A 17,805-nucleotide genomic window follows, 5' to 3' on the forward strand; every position below is an offset into this window, starting at 1 on the left:
ATCTAGCTAGAACTTTAGGTAATGATTTTTTTATGTATGCAACAATCTTTTTTTTGTAAAACAGTTTTATTCAACTATAAATTATTTTTGCTGTGAGAAGTCAAACTATTATTTAGGGTTAACGTGTATACAAAAATTATGAGTTTTTGCATTCTTTCGTGTATTATTGAGACAACGTAACGAGGCCTTATCCAAAGCTAAACTTAGAGGCAGATTGAAACTATTGATCTTAGATAAACATGGTAAACTTAGCAATAAAACATCTAAATATTGTATGACAAGAAGTATTTACAGATTTGTAAGTTATAATTGTATTTTGGATTATTATATATAATTTGCATTATTATATATAACACGTATTTTAATTATAAAATAAATTTTTAAGATTTCATAATTATATCGTTTTCATTATTTAACGCATAATATACGGGTCCATAGCCTAGTTTCAATATATGTATAATTGAAAGAAATAAATAAATATGAAACAAAGTAAAAAAGAAATAAATAAATACGAAACAAAATAAATTATATAATTAAATACAAATGATTTTGGGAAATAGATTTGGTATATGAAAAAGGGAAAATTAGAAAGAAAAAGAAAAAACGGAATAAGAAATAAAATAAAGGAAAAAGTGGAAAATCAAATTAAACAGCTGGATCTTTGACCGAATCCCGAACCTTTTGCAGAGCCAGCCATATCGCCTTTCCACTCTATCTCACATCTATTGTTCATAAATAGAGATTTGTACTAAGAGACAATTATTGTACGAAATATAGAAAACAAGTTCAACCATTGATCTCCTAAGATTAATGGCTTAAAACTAAGTGGTGGTATTTGGTAAATATAAGGTTCAAACAATTGAAGTAACAAATAAAAAAAGGGTATTCTGGTCCTTTCTCACTTGTACTCTTTCCACCATTGATTTTCAAACGACTATAACGTTTTCATACCTTAATATTTTTTAAAACAATTACACCGTATTAACGAGCATTTCATCCTCTTTGATTCAAGCAGCTCATTACTATAGTTTTCTTAAAAAATTACATGATTTTGAATACCCATTACGTGATTACGTAATATGTTTATATCGAATGTGTAATCACGTAATGGTTTATGTAGAATGTGTAATCACGAAATGGGTATTCAAAATCACGTAGTCATGTGCTAGGTATTCAAAATCATGTAATAAACTAATCGGTATTCAAATTCATGTAAATTTATTTAAGAAAAATATAGCAATAGGCTGCTCGAATTAAAGAGAATGAAATTCTCGTATTTTTTTTTAAATATTACCGTATGAAAAGTTATAGCCGTTTGAAAATCAAAGGGAAAAGTTGAGAAAGGACTATATTACCCTTCAAGCCAATTCCACTTGTCATCTCCTCCATGTCACGTACAATTCGTATAAAAGATTTGTCTTGTATAGGATCATTTCTCTATAAATACATACATGATATTTGCTAAAAGTTTTATCACAAGTAAAACAAATCTTTGATACCTCTCTCTTCTTCTTCCACGCAGCTTACACCAAACTCTAACCTGCTAAACTTTCTCCAGCTCAGATCTTCTCTTTCGTTCGCAACTAAGGTAACAATAGAAGTGTAAGTAGTTGTCTGTTTTGTTGATCTGTACATACTAAAACCTTATAAACTTCACCCACACTATTCTCCATACAAGTTTATGTTACTATTTAAAACACACAGTTTAGGGAGGTGTTTGGGATTGCTATTTTAGTGACTTAATAGCTTATTGACTTTTTGAAAAGTTAAAAAGTGTTTGGGTGAAACTATTTTGTAAGGGGAAAAGTCGATATGTCAATCCATTGTGACTAATTAACTTTTCCAAAAAGTTATAATTTGTTTTGAAAAGCTAAGCCAAACATGGCCTAAGTAAACTTAAAACAAGTATTTGAGGGAAACTTAAAACATGTTCTACAAAATATAATTTGTTACTAATTTTTTTAATGTGCTACACGTATATAATATATATTTGAAATAAAATAAAATCTGGTTTAAGTGGATCTAAAAAAAATTACTAATTTAATTTCTTCTTAACAACGATTTATTCCACCTTCAAAGATTCAAACTGAAATCTCTTCTGTAAAGGGCTAAAGTCAAACACCATACCATAACCATAGACCACCAAGTTATGGGTTATGGATTACGTAATCTGAAAAAGACATTATAAACAAAATAGAAAATTTATGTTAAAAAATTAGAGTATACTGTCAAAATCGTCCATGAGGTTTGGGCATGTTTGCCGGTTTCATCCAAAACAACTTTTTTGTGTCATATTGCTCTTCACTTTTAAGATTTTTTTGTCATTTTCATCCAAATGCTAATTTGTTTTGTTTTTTCTGTCAGACATTTGGATGAAAATGACAAAAAATCCCAAATCTCAGAGAGTATTTTGCAAAAAATGTTAGACGTTTAGATGAAAATGGCAAAAAAAATCCCAAAAGTAAAGGACAATATGGTACCAAAAAGTTGTTTTGAATAAAACTGACAAACATACCCAAACTTAAGGGACGATTTTGACAATTTACTCTAAAAAATAACTTACACTCTTAAAATAACTTATAAAATCCGGAAAAAATATAAAAATTCATGTTTTAAGAAAGTTTTTGAAATTAGAGTCGGCCCAAGAATCAAGCAACCCAATCACCTGCTTTGGGCGTCTCATTTTTATAGGCCCATACCATGAAAAAAATAATATTAGGCACGATTTCTATTATTTCCCTGAAAATAGGACTGATAAAATCTCAAAGGGTCCAAAATGCAAATGGTTTTGAGTTTTTAACTGCTTATGAACCACGCATGTTGTATATGTAATGAATTATACATTTGCTGGTATTAATGAATGACCTCTAATCTCTCTCTTCCTCTCATTTTTTTACCTTCTATAACACACACGACTTCTAACTAAGTTTTGTTTGAACTCTTTTTTATATTGATTATTTGAAAGTTGGCATGGCATCGTGGCAATCATATTTCTTGTGTCTTGAACAAGATTAATCGAACAATTGTTGACCTAATTTAGGCCTTTGTTGAATGTCTATTCAAGCCTAAATTAAATGGTTGTTTTAGTCTTTTTTGAGCGGTTTGGGTTTGGTTGAACGCATGCTACATCTACTCACCCTAAGTTATTGTATTTGATTAAACTTCAGGTACATACTGCTGGGCATATGCTACATGACTAACATGGAGGTCATATCAGAACACGAAATTATCGACTATGACTGGACGTTTAACTTTTAGCAAGTTGTATAACATAAGTCTACTATCTTATCATGAAGAACGACGATGTGGACACATATGCAAATTATTTATACAATAACGACAACAACTATACCCAGTAAATCCCACAAATAGCAAAGCTACTTATAGGGTCTGGGGAGGGTGAGATATAGACAGACCTTGCCTCCATCCCTAGGGATAGAGAGGCTGCTTCCAGAGAGACCCCGGCTCCAAAACAAATAACATACAAACACACCAAGCAGGGCCGGCTCAAAAATTTTTAATTTTTTCTAGGCCCAAAGCGAATAGCAAAATTGGGGCCCTTTTTGTAAACAAAAAAAATTGCTATGAATCTATTATTCATATATCATCTTTGTATACGCATAATTATAGATCATAAACCTCAATGTTAACAATTTCAAAGCCAAAATTACCAAAATATAATATATTATCTTAGAACTTGAGGCCCTAGGAAAATGGAGGCCTAAAGCTCTTGCTTTATTTCACTCCCCCTTGAGCCGGCCCTGACACCAAGTCAAATAATATTGAAATAAGGAGTCACCAATACCAAGAAAGTGATCAGAGAGTGACACAATATAATGTAAAACATGTATAATAGCATACAACATCATATGGTATAAACACAAGAAGGCAATCACATGTAAAGTCACTTAGAGGATAAGAAAAATGTACGTCCCTAAATATACCTAAGGCAATCACCTGTAAAGTCCGGAAGCGAAGGATAGCGGTTTAAAAAAGTTCCTAACGCATGTTGACTACTATAACAAGTATTCAAAGGTAGCACCTTTTAAATTTAAAAACTATTGGTCTGTTGTTTTATAAAGCTCATTCTCACTAGTTTCTTCTGATTAGGTTATTGAGCATTTGTCGGAAAAGAAATGGTTCCCTAAGGATGCTACGTGGTACCCCGTCATATGTAAGGAAGTTGAAAAACAAAAAAAAAAATCTAACCTGACACATGCTACAGTTGCAACAATTGTTGCGTCAACCTTAGAAGGAAAACTTAACTCTGTGGTCAAGGTTTACCTTATGACTCTAATCACTTCAAATTAGCACCAACAACTTAGATTAACACCAACCTTTTCGGTTAGGTTTTTAAATCACTTAAATAACTTCACTTTTTTGTAGAATTTCTTAGGCTTCTATCATTTACCAATTCCAACGATTGATAAATCAAAAGATGAGGTCTTTAAGATCTCGGAAGATTCTTTGTTTGAGATAACAACACTCTTTGTAAGTATAATTTATGCAACCCTTGCTTTTTTTTGTAAACCTGATTTCTTATTACATTTACAAACGTATGTTAAAAAAAGGTTAATGGGAACGATGTTGTTGTCGACTTTCTCACGGTAACATCCGATATCAAAGACTATTCAAACCTTCTAGAAGAAGCATTACACATGATGAAAGGATACGCAGAAGCATGTAGTGTTAAAAGACGTGCACCCACTTACAGCAAAGAGTGGACGACTTATGATAATAGGTGTAATGAGTTTAAAAAGGCATTGCATGGATTTTCATTTAGGTATTTACCCTGTCCGTTTTTTTTTCTTTTTTAGTTTTAAACTCATGATGTGATAAACCACATCTCAATAATTTAATTTGTTGACACAGGGAGGTAACATACAAGAACGAGTATAGATGGATGCGAACATACCGAATCAAGCTAAGGTATTATGATAAAATCTAGTTATCAAATTGCAAAAATTAAGGGATACTTGACCTCATTCCAGATAGGCTAGTCATAGACGAACAAAGCAATCAATTATATTCCTAAAACGGTTACTAACTACTAACTAGATATGATGAAAATTATGGGTATAGACCCGAACGAGGTTTCTAGCGTGTTTATTGTAATTTGAAATTGTATCTAACCTTTTATAGAAAAGCATCAAATTTTTGAACAAATTGAGCCAACTTGAACTGACCCGTTTTACGCGGTGCCAACCACATGACCAGAACCCGTTTTTCCACCCGTACATGATGATTTGATTGCTCGGAGGTTTCCGGTTAGATAGCAAGTAAAAACATTTTTTGATGGCGAAACGTTCTAGTTTCAATAGGAGCCTGGTTGGGTTCATTATAATCACCCAATAATTTTTGTTTTCATTTTTGATCATCCACCATTGTGTTCATTATAATCACAAAAACTATATTCTTACGTTGCGTATATTTGGCATGTCCAATTTTTACCTGAAGTTTTTATTTTGGCCCCTTTAAGATTAAAATAACTCAAATCAACAAGAAAGGCTTGTAAGTTGCAACTCACATGGCTTACAGGATACTAGGGTGTATTTTCTGTCTGATTGACCCGTTTTACGCAACATTTTGAAATAGAGGTACTGATGAGTGAGTTTAGCTACGTCAAAGGTAGGTATAATACTAAAGGGAAGTATCTTCATCATCAATCTTGACTCTTGAGATACTTTTTTTTTTGAATGCGTAAATCGCCACCAATGTCCATCATAAGATTAAAACCCTCAACCACTTTATGGATAGGCAAATTTACTATACATCTTGATACCGTGAGGTATAAACCATTTGGACTATCCTAAGGTACTTACACAATAAAACATTTAATGTTAAACGGGCTTTCAGTTTGTTATCTTAAATAGTATTATTGCTATGATTATACGGAGAGGTGGTTGTAAGCCAAAGAAATGATAAAATCATATACAAAAGCTTTATATGATTTTTAAACCCGTTTACATTAAAACTGGTTGTTCTTTTCATCCATTTACATTTAGGGTTAAGATCGTGAGGTATGGTTGGGGCTTGGGTTAGGCATTGGTTGACACGTGGAATGGGAAAAAAACCCACGCCCATGGGGTATGGTGGGGCTTGGGTTGGGGGCATGAGTTGACACATGACCATTGAGAGCCCGCCATGTCACCTTGCTAGCCCGCCCCATGCCCGACTTCAAACCCACGCTAAAGGGGCCACGCCCCAAACCCAAGCCCCAACCCAAGCCCCATACCCCATGGCCTAAGCTATTCTACAAAGGCTTTTAAAAATAAGAAGTCTAAGAAGGCATTATAAAGTGACAAGTGTCCAAGAACCTAAAACCTAAATCCACTACATCACCATCCAAAACCTAAACACCCACCACCACCCAAAAACCAAACCCCACCCCTCGAAAAAAGAAAAAAAAAAAAAAAGAAAAACCACCACCAATGTCGCAATTTATCAAAGGTGTATTCAAATGCTTAAAATTGTTCTAGATCATTGTATTTATTTGAATACGATTATATTTTTTCCAACTTTTAATCATATTTAAAAAAATCTTTTTGCTCTCACCCAACACTACAAGAAATACCACCCAATCGCGGCGACTCCAATAGCGGCGACTCGCAATATGCCGCCGCTATTGCCCGGATCCAGACGCGGTGTTTATATAATTTGCTGAAAACTAGAAATTGACAGGTTGTGTATTCGTAAAAACCGGAAAATATTGTAAATGCAGAAAAAAAATGACTTTAGCGATGAAGCCTAATAGCAATGATTCATTAGCCATGGCGTGTCGCCGCTAAAATTTTTACCCTTTAGCAGCGACATAAAGGTCAATACCGACCAAGCAATAGCGACAGCATGGAGGGCTGACATAACGGGTCAACCCGATCTGTTAAGACACAAACACGATAAAACACGAACCCGAAACACGTAAACACGAACATGACACGAAATCTTATCGTGTCAGATTTTCGAAACACGAACACGAACTTGTTAATAAAAAGGTTACACGAAATGACATGTTAAGACACGAAAAAATTAACAACGTATCATACGACCTGTTTAAGACACGAACACGACCAAATTGGGGAAGCTGTGAACCGAATTGGGAATGGTTGTGTTTGTGAGATAGATTTAAAAATTAGGGTTAGGATTGTGGAAAAAGAACCGTGTGTGTTTGTGAATAATTCATCACAGGTCCCACGACTAATGACCCCATATCCACACTCACATATAATATTTTTTTTTTAATTTTTAATTATTAACATGTACTTAACGGGTCTTGTCACACCCCAACCGATGACTGAAACATCGGGGCATGGCACTGAGCGAAACAGATTGTCCAGAAGTTTCCATAACAACTACGATTACCAATTATTTAAAGCATCATGTCCCATACAATGACATAAAAAGTAACATAATTATTACAGGTAAATTCAAGACAAATTGTTTTGTTTCGACAACTCAGAATTTAAATACAGACAATTCGTTTATTTGTTTCTAGACCTTTCCTAGCCTCGATTTCACAGCAAGCCAAGCATATAATCATCTTAAACACCTGCCATATACGTTAAAGTAAAAGTCAATATACATAGTGTAAAGGTGAGCATACAAGTTTAATAGATATAATAGAGTTCGAAATCATTTACGCATAACCAGCACGTACACAGTGTGAAATGAAGCACGTAAGTTATAGACATGATCCTATCAATACCAATGACTGCGGGTTGACTGCCCAAGGCAGTTCGTAATACACACTCACCAATGTGAGCCATGTAATTAATTGTCCTTAACAACCCCTGAATGAACAGGTGCTGAGTCCAAACTATAGTACTATCGTTGCTAAGGCAGGTAGACAACAATCCATGTATAAACATAACAAACAAGCATTCATTAAGTCACGTATAACATGCGGTAACGTTTAGCGTTAAAGTATTGCATAGTGTGTTCGATGTGATTTAGAATAAGTAACGTATGTAACACCCAAAAGTGTGTAAAGCAAAAAGGGTTCGAGTATACTCACAGCGATGATGGATTGATGGGAGCGCTAGAGTAAGTTTAGCCTGATCAGAACGATAGCACAAACAATAAGCAGAGTGTAAAATGGTGCAAAGTGTCAATGGATCGGACGGTAATCCGATCGGACGGCAATCCGATCGGGTGGCCGGTCGATCGGGTGACAATCTGTTCGGATGGTCATCCGATCGGGTGACCATTCGATTGGATTGTTACCTCGTTTGGGATGGATGTGTTTGTGTATGATGGCTTGACTTTTGAAGTTTTCGTTGTAGCATTTTGAAAATAGAGAAGTATCTCTACCTTTCAGGTCGGTCGATCGGACGGCGGTCCGATCGAACGACGATCCGATTGGCGAGGCTTCTCAGTTTTGAGAACAAGTTCACAGCAGGACGGTCACTCGATCGGATTGCAATCTGATCGGGTGGTAGTCCGTATGCATAGAACATGTTTGAAAATTGCTTAAGTTCCCAAACGTCACACGATCGGACGGTCACTCGATCGGATGGTAATCCGATTGGGTGGCAATCCGATTGGGTGGTAATCCGTTTCAACGTTCAGGTCCTTTGAATAGGTTGAGAAATAGTTTAAGTATGGAACCAAGTGCAGCCCGATCGACGGCCGGTCGATCGGGCGGCAATCCGATCGGGTGGTAACCCCATCAAACGGCAATCCGTTCTGACGGTCTGATCGTTCTAACACTCGTTTCTGTTTGAAGTTTTGTAGCTTTGAATGAGACGTTTTGATATCTTGTTTGAACAACAGGACCCTCATTTCGTCCCAAGTGACCCGGCCGAACAGGAATCACCCTAGTCCGAAAAGTTCACGGTTCGAGTCGATTGTTCATGTTCAAACCCGAAATCAACATCTCTCCCGGATAGAATTCAGATCTGGAACTGATGCATCACTAAGAATGAGTAGAAGATCAGAACAAGCTCCGATTCCATCGGGTTTGAGTGCATTGAGTGTAAAAGAGTTGAAAGAAAGTTGTAAAACCATCTTTCAATCCTTTTCACCATGAATATATTCAGATCTGTGCAAGATCTTTGTTTATTTATGTAGAAATCGTCCAGATCTAAGTTGTTCTTGGTGGATTGAAGCCAAAACATGAAGTTCTTATGGACACCATGATGACATCATCCTAGATGTCACACCCCAACCAATGGCGGAAACATCGGGATGAGACGAAGTGTGAAGATGGCTCGAGACATCATAACGCTATTGGTGACAATAATTTAATAATCCAAATTTCATTTCCAAACTTCAAGTAGTCATCAATACAAGATCCCAAATAACAACAAGTTTAATCAAAATAACAAACCAACATAACCAAAATTCGATACAACATATTTAAACCTAACGTCTAAAGTGTGTATCTAGGCATCGTGCTACCTCTTTCATTTCATCATCATCAACCTGTAACATGTTTAAAATACAATTCAATGCAAAAGCAAAGGCGAGTATACAAGTTTGGTACATACATAGCATAAGATAAAAGTGTGAACAATTCCTCATAGCAAGCATGCGATTCAAGATAAACATTAAGTATGGCATGTGTCTAACATATCAAACCAAGAAAACGCAACTTGCTCATGACATAACCAAAGTTTCAGTAGAGGCGGGTCGTTAATCCTATAGCGCTACATATGTCAAGGTTTGGCTCGTACGAAGTTAATGATAAGTTCTACACATAAGAATCACCCAAATTTAAAGTATCAAGCCATCACGTATACAAGCATGTTATAGGAATGTTCATGTGTTTAGACAAAAGTTCATGTGTAAGTTTCAATAGGTAAACATGTTACACCCCAAAAGTGATAAAAGTAAAAAGGGGGAATACGAGTATACTCACAAAGTTTGCATATGTTTTCCGATTATCCAATTGTTGACGAGTAGAGATTTAGAGTCCGAATGTATAAGGGTTAAAGTTCAAGTATGTTTAGAGTCGAGATTCGGTGTTTAAAACAACATAAAAATAAGATATGAGAATAACATGGAAAATAATCATTTAGTACATATGATGCTTGTTCTTGACACTAGGAAACTCGAAGGAGTTTAGATGTTTTCATGGAACAAGGTTCCATTAGAATCGTGACAAGTTATCATAGTCTAGGATGATGTAATCTAGTACCCCGACATATGAACACTAGTTCATCATCAAAGATTCGATTATTCGAATAATATATTTAGGTTATATAATATATGTCCAATAGTTCAAGCATGAGGTAGAAGATTAAAATCTTCATTTTGGTACCTCTAAATGTCATAGAAGTCATGTAGGAGGTAGGAAGATCAAGTCTTCCATTTAGGCACCTCTATGTGTTCACCACTACACTTGATGTAAAAAAAACAACCAAGGAGGGTCATGAACATACAATAAAGAATAAGAAATATACACACTAACTAAGAGAAATCATCAAATCATGTGAGGATTGTATGTTTGGACAACCCAAGTTGTTCCATAATCACTCATGTATCAAAGACAAAGTTTGACATGACTTGTGGGTTAAAAACCCTAAACAAAACACCAAGTTTATGAGGTTTAATCCTCTTATTTTAAATGTCTCAACCTTGTTTTTAAGCTTAACCAACCATGGGATAAGTTGTAAGCATTAGGACATAGGTATGAGATGTGTTGGACACAAGTTGCATAGGTTTAAACAAGTTTTTGATGAACATAAAAACAAACAGAAAGTTTATGGACTATTTCGGGGCATTTCTAGGTCTGATTTCTCCAAGGAGAAGTCTAGGAATCGAACCCCATGATTATACAAGCAAGTAGGAAAAAGAATCGAGTGAATCGGATAAGAATTGAGTGAGTTATGCTCATTTTCGTGAAGGGGTGTCAATCTACTCGAACCCTTGCTTTCAGCTACGGTTTGGTGGATGTTTTGTGAGTTTTTAGGGTTGCAAAAGTGGTAGGGAGGCTGGTTATAAGTGGTATTTATAGGGGGAAGGATTAGGGTTTCAATGGGTTGGGCTTTGGAAGTGTTTAGAATGGGTTACACCTTGAAACTAGCCCACAAAACCCAACTATATGGGCTGAATTTTGCTGAATTGGGGCTGCCATATTTCTTTATTTTTTTATTTTTTTTAAAACATTATAATGAGTAATTTTGTTAGTTAAGTTGTGTAATAATGTGCAACAATGTTTCCCCTAACTTGTAACAAGGTGAAATATGAAATAAAACATGATTTAACTAGGTAAAAAGTGTAATGTACAAGTTTTATTTACGAAGCAAGTTCCGTATTTTACAACGATTACAATGAAAGAATGGTTATAAGAACACAAGATTTCCAAAGTTAGAATTTCACGTAAGGTTTCTAAATGTAGGAAGTTTGAAAACGCAGGGCGTTACAGTCTCCCCTCCTTTAGGAAATTTCGTCCCGAAATTTATTCAAGAGGAAGGCCTGAAAGAGTTTGTGGCATAAAGGTGATCATTAAGAATTGAAACTTGGGAAGTTTGAAAGTTTTGAAAAGTACCAAATTTTGGAGAACATCAAGGTAGATTTGCAAGGGGAAGTTTTTAAGGATAGTATAAAAAAATCATACTTTCGTAAAACCTTTTTATTGAGAGGAACGAAAAGGTTTGTTACTTTAAATAAAGCAATAGAGAGATACTAAGTATAGTTACACAAGAATCAAGAATAGGGAGGCTATTTTATAGGTAATGAGGTAAGTTAGGACTCAAATGTTTAAACAAGTTGGATTGCGAACGAGTTTTGTATAAAATAATAAGAGCATAGAATGAACGAATGGCTCTTAAAGAGTACAAGTATGTGAATAGCATAAGTGTTGGATAGATGAACGTAGTGTGTTAAGGATGAAGTCTCGTCATGAATAATCGGATATAATGCGTTTGTGAGTTGCGTGAAGTTGTATTAGGTCCAAAAGGTCTGCAACACACTGAATTTCTCATGGCACGTTTTACGAAAGTTTGGTAACATGGTGAAAACACTTATATATAGGAAGTACCAGCGGCGTATCCACCATGTTTTAACCACATTACGTCCGTTTCGTTACTCGGGGTCATGTTACGTTCCGTGTCTTACCATACACAGTAGTACACTCTATGGTTCTCATACGCCTATCACTATAATCCCGTGTGCACCCGCGATTATACTGATCGTCGCATGATCCACATAGCTTGTACTAGTTATGTATGAATCAAGGTATACATGAATTTGAAAATAAGAATGTGTACGTAGAAGAATGTCATATGTAAGCATGTTTATGTTTAAGCATGTATGGGACCCACGTAAGCGAATCCCTCGGATTACGCTCGCGTATAGGTATGAATGTACGAATCATGAGTAAGGATGAAAGTATGAGCATAAGTTTAAGTATGAATACGCATGTATGTATGAGCATAAACATAAAACGTGTAAGTAGTATGTGTACAAGTAGAAGCGTAAAACGTATAAGTAGTATGTGTATGAGTACAAGCATAAAACGTATGAACATAGGTGTAGGTATGAAAAATAAATATTGCGTATATGGTGTACGTTGAGACATTGCGGAGAAAAAAAAAGGTTAAGTATGTAGATATGAACGATATAAATGATGTTATCGCGAGATATCGTCTAAAATGTGTATGATGATGTGCATGTATAGTTGTTTAAACAAAACGTTGAGTTTGTCGAATCAAAATTAGATTGAGCTTGGTTTGAAAGGTAGAATATAGTTTGTATATGTAAAGGAACATAAAGTACTCATTGGTCATGCTTAACATATTTTGTAATGATTGAAATGCTACTTTTGTTAAAAAAAAAAAAAGGAGTTCACGTATGTTGAAAATTGTCGGTCCCCATGAAGTCTTCTAGCCCACGTGTTTTGAAATTTGGATGACGAGTTAAGCGTTGTAGAGAAGGTTTTTTTTTTAAATAACGGGTTTGTTTCATTTGCATCAAAACATGAAATTTTGAACTTTGAAAGTTCTTGTGAAAACGTCGACCCTTAGAAAAGAAATTTAGTAAAAGAACTTAGTGATTGTTTAAAAATAATTTTAACAAAGGATTTATTGATGTTGGAAAGAGTATTTGGTAAAACGATCATATAACATCTATGAGGTCTTATAAGTAATTGAGAAAGGTTAGTTTGATTTCGATTAAGAATGGAAGTCTCTAGTATGATGATATAATGTGAACGTGTTTCAGTTAATAAATCAGATGTAAAGTTTATGGGCAAGAGATTCATTAGACCGATTAAATTGATAGGTAGCATTTCGTAAGGTTTGGAAATTCGTGTAGTAAAACGGTAAAGACATGATTAAGAATCTCGTGTATATGATTTGAGTGAAAATGGATGGTAGAATAAGAAGTACGTTTGATAAACAATGTATTTTGAAATCGGTATAAGTAGGTATTTTGAATAATGATAAATGATTTAGGTATAAAACATGATCGGGTTTGCATAATAAAATATTTTGAAAGAGAAGTTTCGGGTAACGGTCACCTAAGTAAGGGAATCACCCCTAACTCGTTGGTGAGGTCGTTTTAAGGGAAGAGGGGTGGAGTCAATCGTCAAGGTAAGGAAGTCACTCCAATCTCGATGATACCTCTCCACTAGTCGTTACAAGGAATATGAATTTAAATTATATGAAAATCATGCATATATAAATGTATCGAAAAGGTTCGATATGTTGTGCGTGTGAAAAGAGAAATCAAAGGTAAACTCGAGGTTGAAAGATTGCATCGTATAAAATGAACAATAGAAACACATGTTTGACCAAAGTTTGGAGTGTTCCAAATGGAACTTTGACTAACCAAAGTGGTCGAAAAGTCTTTTGAATTTGAGGAGCATGCTTTGGCCTAATAGGTAAAATACTCTCGCCGACAAGTCGGTTAACGGTATTTACCCTTCCGGTTACTACATGTCCCAAATCAATCGAAATTTCGAGACTTGGCGGGATTTATGAAAACAAAAAAAAAATCGAGGAGTGGAACTAGTCGACAAGGTGCGGATTTCACCCCTAACTTGACGATTTCGTATCCTAAGTGTGGTTGGTACTCATCGGGTCAAAATTTAATTTCGACATGTTGACGAGGGTCCACTAGAATTTGAAATTTGAGTTTTAGCATTAAGATGTGGATTTCACTCCTAGCTTAATGGCGATATCTCGTGAAAAAAAGAATATGTAGATTGAGAGTCATTCACCAAATTGTGGGTTTCACGCCTATTTTGGTGAATTCGTCTCGAGTGTTTATGGATTTAGAATAGTCGAGTAAAATGCATGAGGGAAAGAGTATGTTAAAGGAATAAACAACAAATATAAACTCACAATGAAGCATATTAAGAATAGCACATAATGAGTGGGACAATAAAACATGTATTAGCACATAATAAAGCAAGTATAGCATGTCAAGTGTTAATACATAAGCGACATATATGCTTAAAAGATCAAAAGAGAATAAATAAGAGCAAATAAGGTAGCATGCAAGGAGTTTCAAGTAAAACATAAGAATAAGGCTCTAAAACTATAGACTAGGCTAAAGCATTCCTACTTTTCCTAATTCCCTATAGTTATGGCTCTGATACCAATCTGTCACACCCCAACCAATGGCGGAAACATCGGGATGAGACGAAGTGTGAAGATTGCTCGAGACATCATAACGCTATTGGTGACAATAATTTAATAATCCAAATTTCATTTCCAAACTTCAAGTAGTCATCAATACAAGATCCCAAATAACAACAAGTTTAATCAAAATAACAAACCAACATAACCAAAATTCGATACAACATATTTAAACCTAACGTCTAAAGTGTGTATCTAGGCATCGTGCTACCTCTTTCATTTCATCATCATCAACCTGTAACATGTTTAAAATACAATTCAATGCAAAAGCAAAGGCGAGTATACAAGTTTGGTACATACATAGCATAAGATAAAAGTGTGAACAATTCCTCATAGCAAGCATGCGATTCAAGATAAACATTAAGTATGGCATGTGTCTAACATATCAAACCAAGAAAACGCAACTTGCTCATGACATAACCAAAGTTTCAGTAGAGGCGGGTCGTTAATCCTATAGCGCTACATATGTCAAGGTTTGGCTCGCACGAAGTTAATGATAAGTTCTACACATAAGAATCACCCAAATTTAAAGTATCAAGCCATCACGTATACAAGCATGTTATAGGAATGTTCATGTGTTTAGACAAAAGTTCATGTGTAAGTTTCAATAGGTAAACATGTTACACCCCAAAAGTGATAAAAGTAAAAAGGGGGAATACGAGTATACTCACAAAGTTTGCATATGTTTTCCGATTATCCAATTGTTGACGAGTAGAGATTTAGAGTCCGAATGTATAAGGGTTAAAGTTCAAGTATGTTTAGAGTCGAGATTCGGTGTTTAAAACAACATAAAAATAAGATATGAGAATAACATGGAAAATAATCATTTAGTACATATGATGCTTGTTCTTGACACTAGGAAACTCGAAGGAGTTTAGATGTTTTCATGGAACAAGGTTCCATTAGAATCGTGACAAGTTATCATAGTCTAGGATGATGTAATCTAGTACCCCGACATATGAACACTAGTTCATCATCAAAGATTCGATTATTCGAATAATATATTTAGGTTATATAATATCTGTCCAATAGTTCAAGCATGAGGTAGAAGATTAAAATCTTCATTTTGGTACCTCTAAATGTCATAGAAGTCATGTAGGAGGTAGGAAGATCAAGTCTTCCATTTAGGCACCTCTATGTGTTCACCACTACACTTGATGTAAAAAAAAACAACCAAGGAGGGTCATGAACATACAATAAAGAATAAGAAATATACACACTAACTAAGAGAAATCATCAAATCATGTGAGGATTGTATGTTTGGACAACCCAAGTTGTTCCATAATCACTCATGTATCAAAGACAAAGTTTGACATGACTTGTGGGTTAAAAACCCTAAACAAAACACCAAGTTTATGAGGTTTAATCCTCTGATTTTAAATGTCTCAACCTTGTTTTTAAGCTTAAACAACCATGGGATAAGTTGTAAGCATTAGGACATAGGTATGAGATGTGTTGGACACAAGTTGCATAGGTTTAAACAAGTTTTTGATGAACATAAAAACAAACAGAAAGTTTATGGACTATTTCAGGGCATTTCCAGGTCTGATTTCTCCAAGGAGAAGTCTAGGAATCGAACCCCATGATTATACAAGCAAGTAGGAAAAAGAATCGAGTGAATCGGATAAGAATTGAGTGAGTTATGCTCATTTTCGTGAAGGGGTGTCAATCTACTCGAACCCTTGCTTTCAGCTACGGTTTGGTGGATGTTTTGTGAGTTTTTAGGGTTGCAAAAGTGGTAGGGAGGCTGGTTATAAGTGGTATTTATAGGGGGAAGGATTAGGGTTTCAATGGGTTGGGCTTTGGAAGTGTTTAGAAGGGGTTACACCTTGAAACTAGCCCACAAAACCCAACTATATGGGCTGAATTTTGCTGAATTGGGGCTGCCATATTTCTTTATTTTTTTATTTTTTTTAAACATTATAATGAGTAATTTTGTTAGTTAAGTTGTGTAATAATGTGCAACAATGTTTCCCCTAACTTGTAACAAGGTGAAATATGAAATAAAACATGATTTAACTAGGTAAAAAGTGTAATGTACAAGTTTTATTTACGAAGCAAGTTCCGTATTTTACAACGATTACAATGAAAGAATGGTTATAAGAACACAAGATTTCCAAAGTTAGAATTTCACGTAAGGTTTCTAAATGTAGGAAGTTTGAAAACGCAGGGCGTTACACTAGAACACCTCAAATCTAGTGATTTCACGGTTAAAAGTTAAGATTCAAAAGATAGAAATGTGTAGGAGTGCGTGTAGATGAAGAAAGTACAAGATTTAGTTTGAAAACTTACAAGAATCGCGAGAAATCGGAAGAAAAGCAGGCTGGAGCGAGCTGGTCGAGTGAGAGCTGTCAACATCAAGTGATGTTGACATATGAGGAGTATTTATAGGGTTTCCATAAATGGAAAAGGGGAAAAGTGGCTGGTCGATCGGGTGGCAGCTCGATCGAGTGGCAACTCGATCGGGTGGCAGCCCGATCGGGTGGCAACTCGGTCGATTGGCCACTCGATTCGAGTGTTCGGCGCGACGGGTTTTGCGGTTTCGATTCGCGTGTCGAGCGTTGTGATGCGATAGAGTTTTCCATTCAAATTACTTTTAACCCCAACTACTATATCTAACATACAATCATCATAATTAACTTGCGTTTAGCGTTTGCGATTCGATTGCGATTGAGTTGCGATTGCGTTTCGATTAATCACCACATCATAAACAGAAATAAACATGCACAAGTAACACATAAAAGGCACACACACGTAAAACAATATCCAGAGCGCGTAATTCGAGTTGCGAGCGCGATTGCAATAAGCGATAAAGCAGTAAAACATGCGATAAATAGCGATTAAACCTCGATTATTAAAAGTACTCCACATAATACAACTAACGTAACAAGGTAAATAGACTATCTACAAGTCAAAGAAGTCAAAACAGAAATTGAGCAAGGAGTGACAGATCGCAATTAGCAATCTTTTCTTCCTTTGACTTCAATGTTAACTTTAACTTTGACTTTCGAAACACGGGGTGTTATTTTAACCTGTTTAGACACGAAACATGTTAAGGTCTTGTCGTGCCGACCTGTTTTAGACATGAAACCTATTAAGATCAAACACGAAACATGATAACTTCGTGTAGGTTCGTGTCGTGTTATCATGTCCGTGTCAGAGTTGCTAGCCCTAGCAGCATGTCACCACTAAAGGTTTTAGTTGCGCTAATCACCACCTTCAG

General features: G+C 35.4%; 1 long non-coding RNA gene across 2 annotated transcripts; it reads left to right on the forward strand.

Annotated features, from left to right (window-relative positions):
- Positions 1 to 1,453: 1,453 nt before the first annotated feature.
- On the forward strand, positions 1,454 to 5,294 carry LOC110903058. 2 transcript variants are annotated; one of them, XR_004886890.1, is made up of 6 exons: positions 1,454 to 1,588; positions 3,168 to 4,035; positions 4,111 to 4,278; positions 4,387 to 4,491; positions 4,572 to 4,783; positions 4,873 to 5,294. It is a non-coding gene; the product is annotated as an uncharacterized LOC110903058 (long non-coding RNA). The 2 variants fall into 2 exon arrangements; XR_004886893.1 differs by having other exon boundaries at positions 1,484 to 1,602.
- The last annotated feature ends 12,511 nt before the right edge of the window (positions 5,295 to 17,805 follow it).

Source organism: Helianthus annuus, chromosome 2, assembly GCF_002127325.2.
Source record: "Helianthus annuus cultivar XRQ/B chromosome 2, HanXRQr2.0-SUNRISE, whole genome shotgun sequence".
Lineage (NCBI taxonomy): Eukaryota > Viridiplantae > Streptophyta > Magnoliopsida > Asterales > Asteraceae > Helianthus > Helianthus annuus.